We start from the raw sequence: 15,269 nt of genomic DNA on the forward strand, positions 1-15,269 counted from the left end.
GGCCCAGAGTCATCTAACCTGAGGGTGTGCCTGATAATGGAGCCAATGATAAAGAGCCACAGAATATATATACATTCTTGAGAACATCATTTAAGTCCTGGGATCTAGGTTATGCCTAAGACCAGCCATCCCCCTCAACTTTTCACTCACAGGAACCAACGAATTCCTCCTTATGTTTAAGCTGGTTTAACTTGGATTTCTGCTGCTCACAGCTGAAGGAGACCTGGCTGGCATAGGTTGGACCCTGTCGGGGGCTGACCATGTGCTCCAGGCTCCTTCTCAGAGCACAGCACTCCCATGCCCTCCCCAGTCTTTTCAGGTGGCCTGGCTGCTTCCTCACACGCCTCACAGGTCCTCTGCCTTTTGTCCTACTCTCCTCCCCACCAACCCTGAGCACGTTCCACCCCCTGAACCCAGTCACCAGCCCTCACAGACCCCACCGCTTCTGAACAGGACCGCTAATTCCAATACAGTCCTATCTTCCTGGCATTGTTCCTTACCTCTCATCTTCTCCTCAACTGCATTTGTTCACCTAACCTCATTAAGAGTCTACCATGTGTCAGGGACAAGTGCTGTGGGGATATCAAGACAAATGAGGCGGTCCCATGGGCTTCCAATCTTCTAGGACATAGCTACAGAATAAGATGAACACTCCATGCAAGCAGTAGAGCAGTGAGCACCCTGAGAGTTCAGGGACAGGCGCTTCACAGAGACAGCACGGCAGTGGAGGTGGGGAAGACAAGCGGTGTCATCTCCCCACATCTCCCAGCTTTGCTTCCAGCTGCCAGGACTCAACTCCTCCACTCACAGAGGCACCAACACGCAACCTCTAAACGTGGCTGCTCCTTGCCGATGCTTCCTTCTGTTACATCTTTTATCCTTTATCCCCCATTCTCAATTCCACACCCCCCACTAGCCCTAAGCATCTATACAGTGCTATTTACAAAGTTCCAAATAACAGCTTTCAATATTATCATTAAGTAGAGTTCAGAGAACAGCACAGGACACCCTGCGCCGCTGTCTTCTGCTGCAGAGAAGGACCACAAAGACCCACCCCACCCCCTCCATGGGGCTGAATGCAGAGGTACCTGATCCCCAGGTGGGAGTGGGGTGCAAAGGGAGCCAAGGGCACCAGCTCTCAGCAAGAAACTACCTGTAGACACACATGTGCAATGAGCAAGAAAATAAGGAGGGTAATTTTATCAATCTCTGAGTTTCAATGTTCCATTCCCTCTCCTTCAAGATTTACTGTTAAAGCTGACTGCACAGTGTTCTATAAATTCTGGCTAAGTACTTCTTTAAATAGATATTTGGATACTTAAGTTAGCTCAGAAAAAGTTATAAATGCTGAATAAATGAAACTGTAGGTCAGAGGTATAAGCAAAACATGATCCTAGGACCCAACTCAAGAACACAGCCCCTGTGTATAAAGGACACATATCTCAGGATAATAAATTTATGACAAATCCACAGCCAATATAATATTCAATGGTAAAAAGCTGAAAGCCTTCCCACTAATTCTGGAATAAGACAAGGATGCTCATTCTCACCTCTTCTATTCAACACAGTACTGGAAGTCCTAGCCACAGAAATTAGGCAGGAAAAAGAAATAAAAGGTATCCAGATTGGAAGAGAAAAGATACAATTATCATTATATGCAGATGGTAATACATATAGAAAACCCTAAATACTTCACACAGAACTACTAGAACTGATAACTCGAGCAGGGTAGCAGGATATAAGATTAACATACAGAAATCAACTGCATGTCTTTATACCAACAGTGAAACATCAGAAAGGGAATGGAAAAAAAAAAAAAAAAACACCACCACCTTCTAAAATGTGTGCTCAGTCACTCAGTTGTGTTGGACTCTTTGTGACCCCATGGACTTAAAGCCCGCCAAGCTCCTCTGTCCACGAAATGTTTCCCAGCAAGAATACTAGAGTGGGTTGCCATTTCCTTCTCCAGGGGATCTTCCCGACTCATGGATCAAACCCGTGTCTCCTGAGTCTCCTGCAGGCGGATTCTTTACCATTAAGCCACCTGGGAAGCCCCAAAAAGTCATAACAGAAAAGGAATGTTTAAAAAACAAACAAAAACTTTTAAAAAAGTAAACCCCAAAATAAAACACTTAGGGATAACCCTGACCAAGGAGGTGAAAGACTTACATGCTGGAAATTATAAAACATTAAAAAAGGAAACTGAAGATGACTGAAAGACATGTCAAGTAATCCCACGCCCTTGGACTGGAAGAATTCACACAGTTCAAATGGCCATATGACCCAAAGTAATCTACAGATTTAATGCAATCCCTACCAAATTACCCATGACATTTCTCAAAGAACTACAACAAATAATCCTAAAATTCATATGGAACCATAAAAGACCCAGAATTGTCAAAGCAGTCCTGAGGAAAAAGAGTAAAGCTGGAAGCATAACCCTTCCAGACTTCAGATGATACTACAAAGCTATAGTAATCAAAGTGTGATATTGGCACAACAGACTTATGGATCAATAAAACAGAACCAAAGACCAGAAGTTAAACCACACACCTGTGATCGATTAATCTTCGACAAAAGACACAAGACTATACAAGGGGAAAAAGACAGCTTCTTTAGAAAGTAATGTTGGGAAAATTGGATAGCTGCATGTAAATCAATGAAGTTAGAACAAATCCTCTCACCATACGCAAAAATAAACTCAAAATGGTTTACAGACTTAAACATAAGACATGACAGCATAAAACTCTCAGAACAGATCATAGGCAAAACATTCCTTGCTCTAAATTGTACCAATGCTTCCTTAGATCTTCCAAGGCAAAAGAAATATAAACCAAAACACAAAGCAAAAAACCTCAAATAGGACCTAATGAAAGTTAATGGTTTTACACAGCAAAGGAAACCATCGACAAAATGAAAAGACAATCTATAGAATGGGAGAAAATATTTGCAAATGATGCCACCCTCAAGGACTTAATTTCCAAAATATACAAACAGCTCATACAACTCAACAACAAAGAAACTGAAACAACTCAATCAAAAAATGGGCAGACCTACAAATATTTCTCCAAAATAGACCTACAGATGGCCAACAGGCACATGAAAAGATGCTCAACATGGCTAATTATTAGAGAAATGCAAATCAAAACTACAATGAGGTAGCACCGCACAGTGATCAAAATGGCCATCATTTAAAAGCCTACAAATAACAAATGCTGTTGTTGTTGTCCTACACTGGTGGTGGGAATGTAAGCTGGTGCAGCAACCGTGGAGAACAGTATGGAGGTGCCTCAAAAAATTAAAAACAGAATGACCATACGATTCAGCAGTCGCACTCCTGGCCATCTATCAGACGAAACTGTAGTTCAAAACGATGCGTGCACCCCTATGTTCACTGCAGCACGTTCACAACAGCGAAGTCCTGGAGACAGCATAAATGTCCATCGATGGTGAATGGATACAGATGCTGGGGGGCGTGTACGCGGTGGAACACTGCTCAGCCACAGAGGAGGAGGAAACAGTGCCACCTGCAGCAACACGGCTGAGATGATCACACTAAACAAAGTCTGTCAGAAGGGGAGACGAACGCCACGTGCTGTCATTTATATGTGGGACCTAACGACCCCCTGGAGAAGACGGCAACGGCAGCCCGCTGCAGAGACCCTGCCTGGGAAACCCCATGGACAGAGGAGCCTGGCAGGCTAGAGTCCATGCGGTTGCGGAGAGGTGGACACGACTGAGAGACTAAACAACAACAGCGGCAAATGTGACACAAATGAACCTGTCTGTGAAATAGAAACAGTCAGACTGACGCTTGCCAAGAGGGGAGGGCGGGAAGAGGGCTGACAGGGAGGCGGGGGCCCGCACCTGTAAGTTCTTATATACAGAAGGAACAAACAAGGCCCTACTGTACAGCAGAGAACTATACTTAATATCCTATGATAAGCCATAATAGGGAAGAATACAAAAAAGAAGTATGCACACACATATACATATAACTGAATCACTTTGCTGTATAGCAGTAATTAACACAACATTGTAAACCAACTATACTTCAATTATAAAAAAAGGACTAAGAATACAGTCCCTGCAACACAAGGACATGTGCTTTATTTTCATGTAGGTTTTTCTGCTTCTTGCTGCCACCTAGCGGTAAGAGGGGGAAAAAGGAACCATGATCCTAAAATGGACCCTGCATAAGATCCATTGTTTTAAAAGTTTCCTTTGGGGAAAGTAAAATTTATACCCATTTAATTAGTCAGAAGGAAATCAAAATGAATTGCTAATATTGAACGGATTTTTTTAAATTTATTTTTTATTGAAGGATAACTGTTTTACAGAATCTTGCTGTTGTCTGTTAAAACTCAACCAGAATCAGCCATCCAGTTTCAGTTCAGTCGCTCAGCCGTGTCTGACTCTTTGCAACCCCATAAACCACAGCACACCAGGCCTCCTTGTCCATCATCAACTTCCAGAGTTTACTCAAACTCATGTCCCCATTGGGTCAGTGATGCCCTCCAACCATCTCATCCTCTGTCGTCCCCTTCTCCTCCCGTCCTCAATCTTTCCCAGTGTCAGGGTCTTTTCTAATGAGTCCGTTCTTTGCATCAGGTGACCCAAGTATTGGAGTTTCAGCTTCAGTATCAGTCCTTCCAATGAACACCCAGGACTGATTGCCTTTACAACTGACTGGCTGATCTCCTTGCAGTCCAAGGGACTCTCAAGAGTCTTCTCCAACACCACAGCTCAAAAGCATCAATTCTTCGGCGCTCAGCCTTCTTCACAGTCCAACTCTCACATCCATACATGACCACAGGAAAAACCATAGCCTTGACTAGACGAACCTTTGTTGGCAAAGTAATGTCTCTGCTTTTGAATATGCTATCTAGGTTGGTCATAACTTTCCTTCCAAGGAGTAAGTGTCTTTTAATTTCACGGCTGCAGTCACCATCTGCTGTGATTTTGGAGCCCCCCAAAAATAAAGTCTGTCACTGTTTCCACTGTTTCCCCATCTATTTCCCATGAAGTGATGGGACCAGATGCCATGATCTTTGTTTTCTGAATGTTGAATTTTAAGCCAACTCTTTCACTCTCCTCTTTCACTTTCATCAAGAGGCTCTTTAGTTCCTCTTCACTTTCTGTCATAAGGGTGGTATCATCTGCATATCTGAAGTTATTGATATTTCTTCCGGCAATCTTGATTCCAGCTTGTGCTTCCTCCAGCCCAGTGTTTCTCATGATGTACTCTGCATGTAAGTTAAATAAGCAGGGTGACAATATACAGCCTTGATGTACTCCTTTTCCTATTTGGAACCAGTCTGTTGTTCCATGTCCAGTTCTAACTGTTGCTTCCTGACCTGCATACAAATTTCTCAGGAGGCAGGTCAGGTGGTCTAGTATTCCCAATCTCTTTCCAGTTTGTTGTGATCCACGCAGTCAAAGGCTTTGGCGTAGTCAATAAAGCAGAAGTAGATGTTTTTCTGGAACTCTCTTGCTTTTTCGATGTTCTAACGTATGCTGGCAATTTGATCTCTGGTTCCTGTGCCTTCTGTAAATCCAGCTTGAACATCTGGAAGTTCATGGTTCATGTATTGCTGAAGCCTGGCTTGGAGGATTTTGAGCATTACTTTGCTAGTGTGTGAGATGAGTGCAATTGTGCGGTAGTTTGGACATTCTTTGGCATTGCCTTTCTTTGGGATTGGAATGAAAACTAACCTTTTCCAGTCCTGTGGCCACTGCTGAGTTTTCCAAATTTGCTGGCATATTGATGATGCAGCACTTTCACAGCATCATCTTTTAGGATTTGAAATAGCTCAACTGGAATTCCCTCACCTCCACTAGCTTTGTTCATAGTGATGCTTCCTAAGGCCCACCTGACTTCCCATTCCAGGACACCTGGCGCTAGGTGAGTGACCACACCACCGTGAGTTTCTCAGCCCACACAGCAAATTCCCGTTGGCTATCTATTTTGCATATGGTAATGTAAGTTTCCATGTTACTCTTTCCATACATCCCACTCTCCCCTCTCCTCTCCCCATGTCCATAAATCTATTCTCTATGTCTGTTTCTCATTGTTGCCCTGTAAGTAAATTCTTCAGTACCATTTTTCTAGATTCCGTATATATGCATTAGAATACGATATTAATCTTTCTCTTTCTAACTTACTTCACTCTGTATAATAGGTTCTAGGTTCATCCACCTCATCAGAACTGGCTCAAAGGCGTTCCTTTTTATGACTGGGTAATATTGTGTATACACTGTGAATATGTACGACAACTTCTTTATCCGTTCATCTTGATGGACATCTAGTTTGCTTCCATGTTCTAGCTACTGTAAATAGTGTTTCAACGAACAACGGGATACATGTGTCTTTTTCAACCCTGGTTTCCTCAGGGTATATGCCTAGGAGTGGGACTGCTGAGTCACATGGTGGTTTTATTCCTAGTTTTTAAAGGAATCTCCACACCGTCTTCCATAGTGGCTGTATTGATTTACATTCCCACCAGGGATTTTTAATTTTATTATATTCTTTCTGGAAAATCATGTGTTCCTCAGTGTCAGGTTTGGGCTGTTTGTAAACCTGGAAGCTAAGCTGAGTTTTCTATTTTCCTAAGTGGGGGAGATGGACACCTAAAAGGTCAACGCACTTGACGGTTGTCTCAGATTAGGAAAAGAATCCTTCTTTGCCCTGCTGCTGCTGCTGCTAAGTCGCTTCAGTTGTGTCCAACTCTGTGCGACCCCATACACAGAAGCCCACCAGGCTTCCCTGTCTCTGGGATTCTCCAGGCAAGAACACTGGAATGGGTTGCCATTTCCTTCTCCAATGCAGGAAAGTGAAGAGTGAAAGTGAAGTCGCTCAGTCGTGTCAGACTCTCAGCGACCCCATGGACTACAGCCTACCAGGCTCCTCCGTCCATGGGATTTTCCAGGCAAGAGTACTGCAGTGGGGTGCCATTGCCTTCTCCGTTCTTTGCCCTAACAGTTATAAAAGCTACCACTCCCTCTTTCAATATCCACATGCAAACAATTGCAAACAAGTTAAATTTGCAATACCAATTGCTTTTAGCCAAAGGAAACACCTGGTCGTTTTCTCAACTGCTCACAAAATTTAGCTGGAGTGCTGTAGGCAGGTTTGGGAAGTGTGGAATGTGGTGGCTCTGGCAGACCTTTACATCTTGAGCATTTGCAGGAGTGCAGGGCATTGCAGAGGAAAGCAACGAGATGGGGAAATGGTCTGAAGAGATTTTACATTATTAAGAGCAATCATGGTAAGAGCTGTAAAGCATATGCAACTGGCTTGCCCTCAGCTGTCTGGTGCTCCTGGGCAGTCCACTCAGAGGGTCCTAGTGTAACTACCAAACAGTCTCCCCATGAGCAGGGTCTCTGGGGGTTCAGTTCTGGCATAATGTGATCTGGAGCTCGCTTCCTTCACACAGAGGTTTTGTTGAATACTGCATGTTTTGACGGTAAACTGGAGGCCCTGCAATGCTCACCCAGCCAGTCATGACCCCTACCCTCGCCTGTGCCACCCATCATCTTCTATTTGGGAGAGGGGCTCCCAGATTATCAACGCTGAGTCAAGCTGGAGCTGCCATGCCTTATGAACAACAGATCAGTGTCCTGTGTCCCCCCGCTAGCCTCACAGGAGAGTCCCTCTCCTCGTCCCTGCTTCCTCCCACTCCCACCACCTACCAATGGAATTTCAGCTGCTCTGTGGTACAACTCTTCCAAGTGAGAGCTCTTCCGCTCCAAGTTCACCAGCAGCTGTGGCTATTAAGATGGGGTGTGGCTCCTATCAATGTTCAGTAGGCACTGCCAGTCACCCGGGGCAGCCACCAGCGCTTCCTGCCTCTTCTCACTGGACATTGGCTTTCCTCCCCCTCCCTCTTCCATCACCCTTTTATCAGCCCAACACCACCACCTCCATCCCTGAGAGCCAGACGGCGCTTTGGTTCACCACCCGCAAGTGACTCAGTGTTGGACGGGAGGACTGCTTTCTCAGAGACTGGCGATGGCCTTCAAGCTATCAAACACAGTCTAACACTGTGTCTCTTCCTTCCACTGCACTCTCGCTCTTCTATCATCTGCCACATAATGACTCCCTTCATTCACTCATTCATTTGGTTGCACCGAGAACTATGTGGGATCTTAGTTCCCTGAACAGGGATGGAACCCTCATCCCCTGCATTGGAAGGCAGAGTCTTAAACCACTGGACCACCGAGGAAGTTTCTATTCCCTCCATCTGTTTGGGGAAACACACTGACTGAAACTGCCCACCCTGGCCAGGCACCAAAGTAACTATTTGCATGAGTTATTTCACAACAGGTCTTAGTAAGGAACCGGAAACTAACCAGCCACCACCAACCAGTAGAGTTTGGGAAAGGTCAAAAGGAGATGCCACTGGTCCTACCGCCTCCCAGAATCCTTCCTGCTGGCTGGCTTCCGTCTTGGCTGAGCAATGCATGTGCCACCAGGAAGGACCTCGAGTCAAGAGAGGTTGGCCAAAGAAATCCCATCACCATAAAACCTGAGAGTGCAAGCCACGTTGCAGAACAGTTCCCCTGGATTCCCTGACTCTGCTCTCCGCCTGGGCGCCCCGTCAGTGAAGTCTCTTGCTTCGTCAGCTCATACGTCTCTTTGGACAATCCATTTCTGAGTGTTAGACAAAAGCCCACTCTTGGATCCTGGAAGGGGTTCCCCTTCCTGCAATGAAGGGTGACTCTGGCGGACTGTTCTTTGCTGCGACTGACATCCTAACCATTCGGGGTACTGAGGGACCAACCCGCTTCCTCACTGATGGACCAGACCCAGCGGCCGCAACTCGGACCCTTTTGTCTCTGGTCTTCTCCAGACGTGGACAACTGGCCAGAGTGCCCTGACCCGGTAAGGAACAAGAGACTTCACTGACCTCTTTCCCCTTCCTTCTCTCTTTCCTCTCCTTAACCCTTCCTATCCTACCCTGTTTTTTAAGTCCCCCAGTCCTGGACGCAGGAGTCTGGTCAAAGGGCCTCAGTCTGAGCTGAGGGTTGGAGCTTGATCATCTCTGGTTGGCAGAGAGAGAACTAGAATTCTGGTTCTGTTCTGGTGTGGTTTCTGGTAGGGCCGAGTTCCAGTCCTCCCATCCCTGGAACCTCAGGGTAAAGTCCATGATGCCTGGGTGTGTGCAGGTAGCAAGAGACATCTGTAAGGTCATCCCTTTAGTCCCCCTTCCCCAGCCTCCTTCCCTCTCTTCTTTCAACCTGGCCTCCTTTCCTCCCTTTGGAATCTCTGAAGACCTGAGATATTCCCATTTACTCTGTTGGTACTTGTCCCTGTAGGAGGTTTTCTGAGCACCTGTACTCTTGTATTTAAGGGAGTGTCTGACTAGGCCTACCGGGCCTGTGTGTCTTATACTTTGTGTTCTGCGCTGTGATTTGTGACAGCCATTTTGTTTAGACCTCAGAGAAAGCTGGTTTAGGTAAAAGTGTGAAAAACTGGTTCCAAAGTTGGTTTGTTTTACATAAACAGTAAGAGCAAGCTTGGTTAAAAGACCTTTCAGAATTTTGAGCCAGAGGGGAACAAGTTCTAGTAGAGCTGACTGTCTCTCCCTGTGCCCTGAAACCAGGCTCTCAGGAACACTAGACCTAGATGATCTCTAACTCCTGAGACTGGGGGGAGACAGGAAGAAGCCTTTAAAAGTCTATTTATTCCAACTGTCATTTATAAACTAGTGAATCTGATATAACAACATCTGATTCATAACTAAGCTTAGAAAATGAAGTTAGATTTCACGTTCTGTCTAGATAGATGTATGTCTCTCTGTTGTGTTTTTGGTTAATATTGTTGAGATTAACTTGTAAATGAGCTCTGCTTAATTGGTTTAAGGAAAAGTAAACATTTACAAATCAAACAATTCTAAATTAAGCTAAATAAATTCCAGGTCCTTATGAACTGGGAAACAGCTAGTATTAAATTAATACCTGGTAATACAGACATGCCTTTAGAACCATCAATAAGCAAAACACTTCCATTGTACCGAGCTTTACTAAGGTCAAATACGACCGTATTCTATCTCTTACAAATTTGTCAACAACAAAAGGAACTTAATGTGGAAAAACGTCTAAGAAAAATAAATGTGTTTTCAGTAAAAGAAGGTGTGAGAAATGAAGAAGTACTGAAATGAGTAAGCTATGCATGATCAGGATTTTCTAAAATTGGATTACAATTAGTTGGGTAAACGATTTTGTTAGGAATGACGCCGTCATAGAACCAACTAGGTCCAAGATGGCAGAGTGCACTTTTACTAGACCTGAGCCGCAGTGCACACCCACTGTGACAGATCAGTAAGCTGAGCGACACGCCCACCAGCATCGGCTGAATCCGAGTGTTCTCAACTCTTTTGATTTTTTTTGACAAAACATCCTAAATCAAATTCTACTGAAGTTCTTTTGACCTTTCTTACCTTTAAGATGCTTCAAAGGGGCCCCGAAACATCCCAAAGAGAGATATTAAACTAATTATGTTCATTTGGTTGGTTACATTATATGGAAATATTATCAAATGAGTAATAAATGCTCTCAGGATACACTGTATGATAAATATTACTAATACAGATATTCTAGAGATTATATGGAGTTCTTAAAAATCTGATATATCCTGGTAAAATGTTATCAGTCATAATTCTTTGAAGCAGTATCTCCAACCCGCATGAAAGGACCCTTGTCAGGGCCCCTGCAATGGACTGGTCTATCGTGAAGATGGCTGCCCTCAAAATCATCTTAAAATGACTCTCAAAGGCAGAACTATACTCACACCAGGATGAGAAGGTGACGACGTCAGAGAGAAACAGTTTGCCCAAGGTCCTCGATGTGACTCATACAATCATTTATGTTTTCCTGATGTCTTGGACCTTTGTGTGTGAATCCATTTTTTTTTCTATTGTAGGCATGATCCAATGTTACTTTTAGAAATCAATCCAATTGTTGGCTTTATGGCCAATTACCTGTATCAAGTAGTTCCAGGTTACCTTGGTGGATCTCTCCCCTCCAAGCCTTGAACTGGATGACCTTTAGCAAAGTTCAGCTCTGTTCTGTCTGCTCCTGACATTACTAGATGGGATCCCCTCACCTGGTCAATTAACAATGCCTGCTCTGATCCTGGCCATAAATATGAGTTTTCTTCTATTACTCAAGCTTAATCAGAGCAACAAGCAAAGCTTCAGCCAAGGAATAAAATCTCCCACAATTATGGGATGGATTTATGAAGATAACACCAGGCTATGGTAATTTAAGTTTAAAGTCTCCTCTATGTTGGGAACAATTCAATCATACTAAGGAATCAGTATAGTAACACCAGGAAACTGGGCTATGTGCCTTATAGACAGTGAAGTGAAAGGAAAAGGAGAAAAGGAAAGCTATACCCATTTGAAGGCAGAGTTCCAAAGAATAGCAAGGAGAGATAAGAAAGCCTTCCTCAGTGATCAATGGAAAGAAAATAGAAGAAAACAACAGAATGGGAAAGACTAGAGATCTCTTCAAGAAAATTAGAGATACCAAGGGAACATTTCATGCAAAATGGGAACAATAAAGGACAGAAATGGTATGGACCTAATAGAAGTAGAAAAGATTAAGAAAAAGTGGCAAGAATACACAGAAGAACTATACAAAAAAGATCATCATGACCCAGATAACCACGATGGTGAGATCACTCATCTAGAGCCAGACATCCTAGAGTGTGAAGTCAAGTGGGCCTTAGGAAGCATCACTACGAATAAAGCTAGTGGAGGGGACAGAATTCCAGCTGAGCTATTTCAAATCCTAAAAGATGATGCTGTGAAAGTGCTGCACTCAACATGTCAGCAAATTTGGAAAACTCAGCAGTGGCCACAGAACTAGAAAAGGTTAGAAGGTCAGTTTTCATTCCAATCCCAAAGAAGGGCAATGCCAAAGAATGTTCAAACTACTGCACAATTGCACTCATCTCACATGCCAGCAAAATAATGCTCAAAATTCTCCAAGCCAGGCTTCAACAGTGCATGAATCGTGAACTTCTAGATGTTCAAGCTGGATTTACAGAAAGCAGAGGAACCAGAGATCAAATTGCCAACATCCACGGTTCATCAAAAAAGCAAGAGTTCCAGAAAAACATTTACTTCTGCTTTACTGACTGCGCCAAAGCCTTTGTGTGGATCACAACAAACTGTGGGAAATTCTTAAAGAGATGGGAATACTAGGCCATCTCACCTGCCTCCTGAGAAATCTGTATGCAGGTCAAGAGGTAACAGTTTGAACCGGACATGGAACAACATACTGGTTCCAAATTGGGAAAGGAGTATGTCAAGGCTGTATATTGTCACCCTGCTTATTTAACTTATACACAGAGTACATCATGAGAAACGCTGGGCTGGATGAACCACAAGCTGGAATCAAGATTGCTGGGAGAAATATCAATAACCTCACATACACAGATGACCCCACCCTTAAGGCAGAAAGCGAAGAAGAACTAAAGAGCCTCATGATAAAAGTGAAAGAGAAGTGTGAAGAAAAAGTTGGCTTAAAACTCAACATTCAAAAAACAAAGATCATGGCATCTGGTCCCATCACTTCATGGCAAATAGATGGGGAAACTGTGCAAACAGTGTCAGACTATTTTTTTGGGCTCCAAAATCACAGCAGATGGTGACTGCAGCCATGAAGTTAAAAGACACCTGCTCCTTGGGAGGAAAGTTATGACCAACCTAGACATCATATTAAAAAGCACAGACAAAAAAAAAAAAAGCAGAGACATTACTCTGCCAACAAAGGTCCATCTAGTCAAAGCTACAGTTTTTCTAGTAGTCATGTATGGATGTGAGCGTTGGACTATAAAGAAAGCTGAGTGCCGAAGAATTGATGCTTTTGAAATGTGGTTTGGAGAAGACTCCTGAGAGTCCCTTGGACTGCAAGAAGATCCAACTAGTCCATCCTAAAGGAAATCAGTCCTGAATATTCATTGGAAGGACTGATGCTGAAGCTGAAGCTCCAATACTTTGGCCACCTGATGCGAAGAACGGACTCACTAGAAAAGACTCTGATACTGGGAAAGATTGAAGGCAGGAGGAGAAGGGGACAACAGAGGCTGAGATGGCTAGATGGCATCACTGACTCGATGGACACGAGTCTAAGCAAGCTTCACGAGTGGGTGATGGACAGGGAAGCCTGGCATGCTGCAGTCCATGGGGTCACAAAGGGTCAGACATGACTGAGTGACTGAACTGAAGTTCAGGAGGAACCAGGTGTTATCATGACAACAGAGGGAGATACCCTCATGGGTTCATTTACCAAGATCCTACCATGTGCCACATAATGCCCTATACAAGCTGTGGACAAAATCATGGTGAATTCAGATATTCGGGAGGTTTTTACTCTATTCCAGGCAGAGCACTAGGCACTGGAGATAAACAGATAAACAAGACATGAGACCTCCTAGGCAGCCTGGTGCTTAAGGCTCCAAGCTTCCACTGCAGGGGGCGCAAGTTCCAACCCAGTTGAGGAAATTTAAGTTTCTGCATGTGCCACAGTGCGGTCAAAAATTAAATGATTAAAAATAAATAAAGCATTCACTTAAAAAAAAAAAGATAAATAAGACATAGTTCCTGCTCTACCTCTGGAATCTGATGGAGAATCAATGAAGTATTATGGGAGGAGAGGAGAGAACAGTGTGCGAATGGCATGGTAGACTTCTCAGAGAAAGGGATGACTGAGTTAGGTATTCAATACGCAGAGAAGCCATCCAGAAGAGGGGGAAGGCACTTCGGCTGAGAGACACAGGCGAAAACATACAAATAAGCACGGAATGGCGGTAGACCGAGGGAAGCAAGCAGAACAAAATGAGCTCTTCAGCATCGATGAAGCGTAAATGGCACAACAGGGAGTGCTGAAAGGCTGGAATGGACTGTGACTGTCCCGAAATGTGATTTAGTGGAAAATGTTAAATAAAATACACAAAACTAGAGAGAAGAGTACAATGAATCCCAATATGCCTGTCCCTCACCTTAATTATTAGGATTTGGTCCTTTTGATTCAATTCTATCTCCTTATCCTCCCCCTTCTACCCCCTCCCCCAACTAGACAATTTAAAAAACAAATCCTAGACATAACATCATTTAATCCACAAATGCTTCAGTATGTATCTTTAAAAAGTAAGAACTCTTAAACATATAAGCATGGGTATAACATCACAATACCATTATCACAACTAAAACATTAATTTTTAAAAATTTATTAGTTTTTACTTTTTATTTAATGGACACTAAATGATTTTATTTTATTTTAACTAAATGATTTTAAATAGCCAAAACATTTTAACAATCATTTGGGACTTTTAAAATCTTATTCTGATAAAAAAATTTTTTTCAAATTGTATTTTACAACTTCTTTTTTCTTCCCTGAGGTGAGCAGACATCTAATTTACTAAGTCTCTGGCTTATCCTAAATAATTTTTTATCACCACCACCTTAAACTCATGCGGATGTCTGCTATCAAAAAGCCAGAAAGTAACAAGTACTGGCGAGAATACAGAGCAACGGGAACCCTTGTGCACATAAAACGGGGGCTGTACAAATGCTGCAGCGCTATGAAGACAACACGGGTCCCGAAACCAAGCCCTCCGTGCTGGTAAGCAGCCTGTCGTCTAGGATAATTCCATTTCCACAAGAACTGAAACTGCGGGTTTGTATACCCAGGCTCATAGCAGCACCACCCACAACAGCCAAAAGGCAGAAGCAAGCCAGGCGTCCATCAGTGGATGCGTGGATAAAACAGAACACGGTGTGCCCACACAAGCCTTCAAAGCAAGGAAACTGCACGCATGCTACAACAGGGATGAACCCCAATACACGGTAAGTGAAACACGCCAGTCACAAAAGGACGAAACAACGCTCTGTGACTCTCCTCATACGAGACACCTGAAGCAGTCAAATTCGTTCAAGACGGAAGGTAGAATGGTGGTTGCCAGAAGCTGGAGAGAGGAAGAAATGCGAGCTATTGTTTGATGGCTATAGTGTTTTCAGTTTTGTAAGATGAAAAAGTTCTGAAGATGGAGGGTGGTGTGGTTGCAAATCTGAACTTCGTGCCACTGAACTGTACACTTAAAAATGGTTAGGATGGTAAATCTTTGTTATATGTCTTTTACCACAATTTAAAATTAACTCTTTATTATTATCCTATATCCCATCAGTGTTCACATTTTCCTGTCTCATCAATACCTTTTGCAAACAAAACAAAAACAAAATTAAGCATAATAAATTATG

The 15,269-nt window shown here is 43.4% G+C and overlaps 1 protein-coding gene across 1 annotated transcript in view; it reads right to left on the reverse strand.

The window, feature by feature from the left end:
• MAML1 (mastermind like transcriptional coactivator 1) overlaps positions 1–15,269 on the reverse strand; it is a 62,021-nt gene that overhangs the window by 11,348 nt on the left and 35,404 nt on the right. The window lies entirely within an intron of this gene.

The sequence above is a fragment of the Bos grunniens genome, chromosome 7 (genome assembly GCF_055505025.1).
Source record: "Bos grunniens cultivar Pamir isolate PY7600 chromosome 7, Bosgru_T2T1.0, whole genome shotgun sequence".
Lineage (NCBI taxonomy): Eukaryota > Metazoa > Chordata > Mammalia > Artiodactyla > Bovidae > Bos > Bos grunniens.